General features: G+C 36.9%; 1 pseudogene; it reads left to right on the top strand.

The window, feature by feature from the left end:
* The first annotated feature begins 869 nt into the window (after positions 1 to 869).
* LOC103652436 (ER membrane protein complex subunit 7 homolog) lies at positions 870 to 2,188 on the top strand (annotated as a pseudogene).
* The last annotated feature ends 4,089 nt before the right edge of the window (positions 2,189 to 6,277 follow it).

Below are 6,277 nucleotides of genomic sequence, written 5' to 3'. Positions count from 1 at the left end.
CAGTCCGGTGCGCCAGACCAGGGCTGCCTTCGTTTGGCTTTTGCTCTTTTTATTTGAACCTTTTCTTGGACTTTTTATTGGTTTGTGTTGAACCTTTGGCACCTGTAGAACTTATAATCTAGAGCAAACTATGAATGAATGTGTATATGTGTCTTCTTCCACGAGAGTACTTTTAGCTTATGGATATTAGTTATGGGATTTTCAGTGTAGGATTTGTTCATTTAGATGGTTATTGCACCTTGAAGCATGCTTGGAACCTAAAAGCTACTAACCCATGTTGTATGTCTGATGTGATCTTTGTGTTATGGCTATAGGCACGAGCGTGAAGGGCTTTGGTCTTGCAACAAAGACATCAAACACAAAATTGATACTTAATGGTGGCCAGAGGGTTACATTTGCCAGGCCAGACGGCTACTTTGCATTGTATCGTACAAAAGATGCATTGCCATAAGTTCAATTTTATTCTGATTTTTTCCTAGAAACTTCATCTATTAAAATGAAATAGCTCGTACTATCATACATTTTTCTGTTTGTTGTTGGTAAAATTGATGCCGAGGGATGGGTATGTACTAAGCAAAGAAACTATAGCTCTCATCATGTGCATACCATTAATTCTTGCTCGCTCTTGGCTATATCTTTCATTGTATACAATTATAGATCAGTGTTAGGAGATCACTATATTTGCTTTATTGTTGGCTCCTTGACCTGATATACTTTAGCCACAACGTGCCAGCTGGAACTCATCTGATTGAGGTCTCCTCAATTGGTTACTTCTTTTCCCCAGTAAGTATTTATTCCTTGATTTTGTTAGTATGGTGAAGGGAAATGAATACAGGTAATTTACTCCATATTTTTTGTAAAGATAGGTTCGAGTAGATATCAGTGTAAGGAATCTTGGTTATATTCAAGCAGCATTGACTGAAACTAGAAGAGTTCTAAATGAGCTTGTCCTGGAACCTCTGAAAGAAGAGCAGTACTATGAGGTAGGTATTGCTAAATAATTTTTTGTATACTTGTTTCCTCGGAGTCCTCACTTCTCAGTGCTGACTGATGTTGGGTTTGATCTGGCCTATCCCAACTTGCTTTTGCTTTGGGCTAAAAGGCTTCATTGTTGTTATTACTGTGTTCTTCACTTCCTACTTTTGTCAAGTATTATGAAAGCAACCTCTTTAAATGTTTCATTTTTCAATATTTTCAAGGTTAGGGAGCTTTTCTCCGTCATGTCACTTTTGAAGAGCCCCATGGGGTTGACGGTTGGTTTTATGGTCTGTCTTTGTGATGCCCAAGATGATGGAGAACATAGGTATATTACTATATTTGACCTCTTTTACATCAGATGAATACAAGCTTTTAGTTAGTATGTTGCACTAAAAGCTTGCAATTAGCAAACAGCAGCTTCTAATAACAGTGCTGTTTGAGCTTTGTGCAATTTTCTAGAGTAAGCAGGGCATCAAGTTTATTAGTTTAAACTGTTGTGCTTCTGGATTTCTTGGTTATAATTTGTTCTTTATGTAATTATATTACTAATGACATGGGTCGTGATGATTTTATTTATCTAAAACTTCTCATGTTTGTGTTGTTTATCTTATACCTGCTAAACACATTATTTATATTTAGTTCATTGTTACCTGTAACCTATATACTTCAACGTTTCATCTTAAAATTTCAATACAGTAAGTTAACAATGTTAGAACCTCCCAGATTCACTTGAGAGAAACCTTGGAGAGCTGTTTTTTTCCCTATGTTCCTATCAGTTGTAGGCCTCGTGATGTATTTGTCATTATTGATCCTATGTTCCTCCTAGAGCTTATAAAATGGTTCTATGCAGATAACCCTTTTCATTTATTGATTGTGGGATGTTTTAGTTATCGTTAAATGCTGAAATTACAGTTGCACTTCAATTACGTAGTTTTTCTTCAGCATTTGAAATGCTAATACTGATTTCGTTTCTATATATGCCTAACTGAATTTACTCTTGTGATGAAGATCCTGAGGAGATGAAGCAAGCTCAAGAACAAATGAGGAACAACCCTGTATCATTGTCTGGCTTGCTAGCCAGAGTGCAGGGCTAGAAGTAGCACATGAGGATGCTGCAAGGGTCTAGATTCTATAATGTGTTTAAGGGCAGTACTGAAGTGCTTGACATGTCATGTCACTCGGAATAATTTCCTGGGGACAAGGTGGAAACTCTTTCCCCTATTTTTATTGTATTTTAACTTGCAGTTTTCTGTATTTTGCTTAGATTGCATTAGAGAACGGCTACACAAAGATCATGCTACCTACATGTTCTTATGAAATAGCATGCCTGTGCTATCTGCAGTCGTGAAGTTATATAGTCGATCCAGTGATGTTTGATTTTTCTTGAGAATAACATGAGCGAGCATTAAGCGGTGATACAAATTAGAAGCATTTCTCTTTTTTCCCTCCATGATTTATAGCTATGACAATAAATTATATGCAATTAAACGTAGCATAAGGTGCAAGAGTTTTATAATTTCTCTATGTTTATCTCTTTGTGTTTGTAGCAATGGTACACAATGCAATGATTGTACCAATGCATCATGCTATACAAATATTTTTTCGGTGAATGGTGACTTATATCCTTGAACTAAAGGAAAAGTTCATCATAAATACGTACAGAGTATACTGTATACCGCTATATTTATGCACTACAAGAATAACTCTAAATTGGAAGAACCATAAATCATAGTCAAAAGCTACCATTTCAAGGATCAAATAATACTAATTCATCAGTCAAAACATTCATAGTTTGGCCCTATCAAATTTTCTGTAGTTGCACATGTGTAGTTGCAGCTTGTATCAATTTCAGTATATATGCAGTGTTTCAGACTATGTATCTATTTCAGTTTTGTGTTCTAGACATCTGTTTGTGTTCCAGACTATATATCGATTTTAGTTTAGTATTCAGCTTGTTTCAGACTATGTAGCTTGTTTCAGTATGCAGTTTGCTTGTGTTTCAGTTTAGTATGCAGCTTGCTCCAGACATATGTTTGTGTACTGTAAACTGCACACAAGTCTGCATACAAGTCTGTAAACTGCACACAAGCAGATTCCTGCGATTTATGCAGATTTGCATAGCATACAAGCAGCATAGCTGTTACATATTGGCAGGAACAGAAATGTGTGTCATGATGTCAACATTTCAGGTGGTAGGTAGCTAATCGGGGGAGCTTAGAACCCTACACGTACAACTATGTTCTCCTTGTTCTATGGTGTATGGAATTACGTCTTCGGCAAGACAGAGTTCCATGTTTTTATCCTTGGAGTTCATAAGGCTGGCAAGACGGTAATGTTTCTAAAGCTTATCTACATTTTTTCAGCTTTTGGTAGAAGCACATGGCTCTACACGGATATTGATTTTGAATAGGCCAAAGCAGCTCGATGCACTCTCCTCTAGAATGGTACGTTAAGAGTTCACATCAACAAAATTTACTATTATGCTAATTGTTCTCTCATGTTATGTTGATTGTTCTCTCATGTTGTAGATTAAAGGTCCCCTGTGGTATTTCACAGCTTTTGACAAAGATGATGGAGCTAGATTGTTGATTATGAAGGTACATCTACTATCCAACCATTTCTCTGTTCCAATTTGAAGTGTGTGATTCTTGTTGAACTTATGAGGCAACAATGATATTTGTTGAGCTATGGCTTGCGAAACCGGTGAAAAGGTATTCAGAAATGTAACTTCTTGCATACTATGTATCTTTACTTGTAAGAACACCTCCGCACTTGCTACACAACTTACTTTAACTTTCTATTTTTCATCAGTTAAGATTGTTTTCCATTTCCTTCTATTAGCTCTATTTGATCAATATGGTCATCATTATCACATATCACTTCTCTGCTTTGATGCCTTTTATTGACATTATTGTTCGTCTGCATTGAATTGTCACTTGTTTTTATGGGAATAGAAGAGTATTTTGCTCTAGACGTGATATTGCTCAATGTGTCCAGTGATATTGTATTTTTTCTCTACAATTCATGCAGTTCATGTCAAGGCATAGTGGGGCAACCCCCCTTCCCTCCGCCTGTTTGTTCTAATTTTCGTGTTGATTGAGCAATGGCAATGGTCATACATTGTGATCAAGCCTTTCCATCAAAGTTTTGGCATCTGGTTCAGTCGACCAGATATTGTCAGTTCTAGCAGATGAATGAGTCATCTGATGCCACATTTGCTTGATTCCAAGTATAATCTTATTTATGAACTTGTCACTTGAAAATTGATCTGTAGTTTGATACCAGAGCTGTGACTGAGACGAATGCAACATATGCATTTTGTAGCCATGTATATCTAATTCAGAGCTCTATGATTGAGATGAATACGGTTTTATGTGCCGTCGCAATACACTGGCATTATACTATAGTATTATAAGTATCAATATGAAGTATTTCTTTGAAGCACCATTTAGATCAACAGTCCTCTATGCTTTCTAAGAGTGGAATGGGCGCAGGGCTAAAGTGACTGCACCAAAAGTAATTAGAAAATCATCATCAGTTGCACTTGCTGAACTTTTCTTTCCTAAAGTAACATGAGGGCCAAGACACTTTATATATTGCCTAACAATTATATGTGCTACACTGGCATGAAGAGTGCTAGCTTGCTTATTATTTAAACTTTTCCATGTCTTGCAATCAGTTAAAGAATTTATGAGATATTAAGGTTGATAATATTTGGAGTGTTTGTTTTTATGAATCAGTATACACTAACATTTTATTGAATATTTTGTATACCGTTGCAAGGCACGGGCACCAAACTAGTAATATTTAATGTATGTGTTTTATATCTTGGTGTACATGTCATTTTGTGATCTTCTTGGAAGCCACATTTTGTGTTTATCATGCTTTCCTATATCTTCGTGTACATGTGATTTAATGCCAGCATTTTGTGATCTTCTTGGAAGCCACATTTTGTGTTTATCATGCTTTCCTATATCTTTGTGTACATGTGATTTAATGCCAGTTGTATATTTATGAGAATTTTGTTTTATTTTGTAGGATTCCGGCTCTCATCAAGTGACTCCTCCCCCTCACGATGACTTTGCGAATAGATGTCTCAATTCTAGTGGTGGAGCTACGAACAACAATCCGATGTCCTGATCGAGAGCGATGGAGCTAATGTTTGAACTTATGTGTTTGAACTTGTGAACTAAAAATGTGAACTATGGATGTGAACTTGTGTGAATTTGTGAACTTATGTATTTGGACTTATGTGAATTTGTGAACTTATATATTTGGACTTGTGTGAATTTGTGATATGAACATATATCAATGTGTTTGAAATCTGTATTGTATGTGATTTATTTTTTTCTGGAAAAGGGTTAAGAACGTGGGAGAATGTGGGTACCGTCGTTCTTATTGTGCAGTCCTCACAGACCCACGCAGGGTTAAGAACGTGGGTACCGTCGAACTTATTGTGCAGTCCGCGCAGACCCTGGAGGACACATAAGTTCGACGGCCACGTGGCCCCATCGAACTTAACCTTAAGAACGTGGGTGCCGTCGAACTTATGGAAAAAAATTCGACGGCCCCGTCGAACTTAAAAATGCACGTTCTTAACGTTAAGTTCGACGGTACCCACGTTCTTAATGTTAAGTTCGACGGTACCCACGTTCTTAAGGTTAAGTTCGACGGGGTCGTCGAACTTACTTCTCTAAGTTCGTCCAAAAATCGTCGTCGGCTATATTCGTCGGTAAACCCACGTTCTTACGGTAAGTTCGACTGCTTATTACATTAAGTTCGACGGTTTTTCACCCACGTTTTTTAACTAGTTTCCTGTAGTGCTAGTTAGTCCAATAATTTGTGTTGGGAAATTCAACCACCAAAATCATTTAGGAAAAGGTGTGAGCCTATTTCCCTTTCAGATACCACTTGTTAATATACATACCACTTGATAGCATGTAAGATACCAATTGAAAAATTGGCTTACCTACTTATACAAATGCAAGCAATGATAAGGGAATGCATATTTCAAACGTAGCATTCAAGTTCATGGGCTTGCCCCCCCTATATGTTTCTTCCTTTCTCCCTTTGTTGTTGATTCATTGATCATTTTCTTCCCCTTTGTGTATCATTACCTAGTCCCTTTTGTAAAAATTAAATCAAATCTCTCCTTACAATATCTCATTTATCTATTTACTTTATTAAAAAAGAATTATATCTTTGTATATCAATTTCTCATCATTTGTCATTAATTGCCACAAAGGGTGTTGTTGGAACTTGCTCTCGGTCGCAAGGGGATCCAACGGGGGCGTGTAGT

The sequence above is a fragment of the Zea mays genome, chromosome 3, assembly GCF_902167145.1.
Source record: "Zea mays cultivar B73 chromosome 3, Zm-B73-REFERENCE-NAM-5.0, whole genome shotgun sequence".
Classification (NCBI taxonomy): Eukaryota; Viridiplantae; Streptophyta; class Magnoliopsida; order Poales; family Poaceae; genus Zea; species Zea mays.
This window is presented reverse-complemented; position numbering and strand designations above follow the sequence as displayed.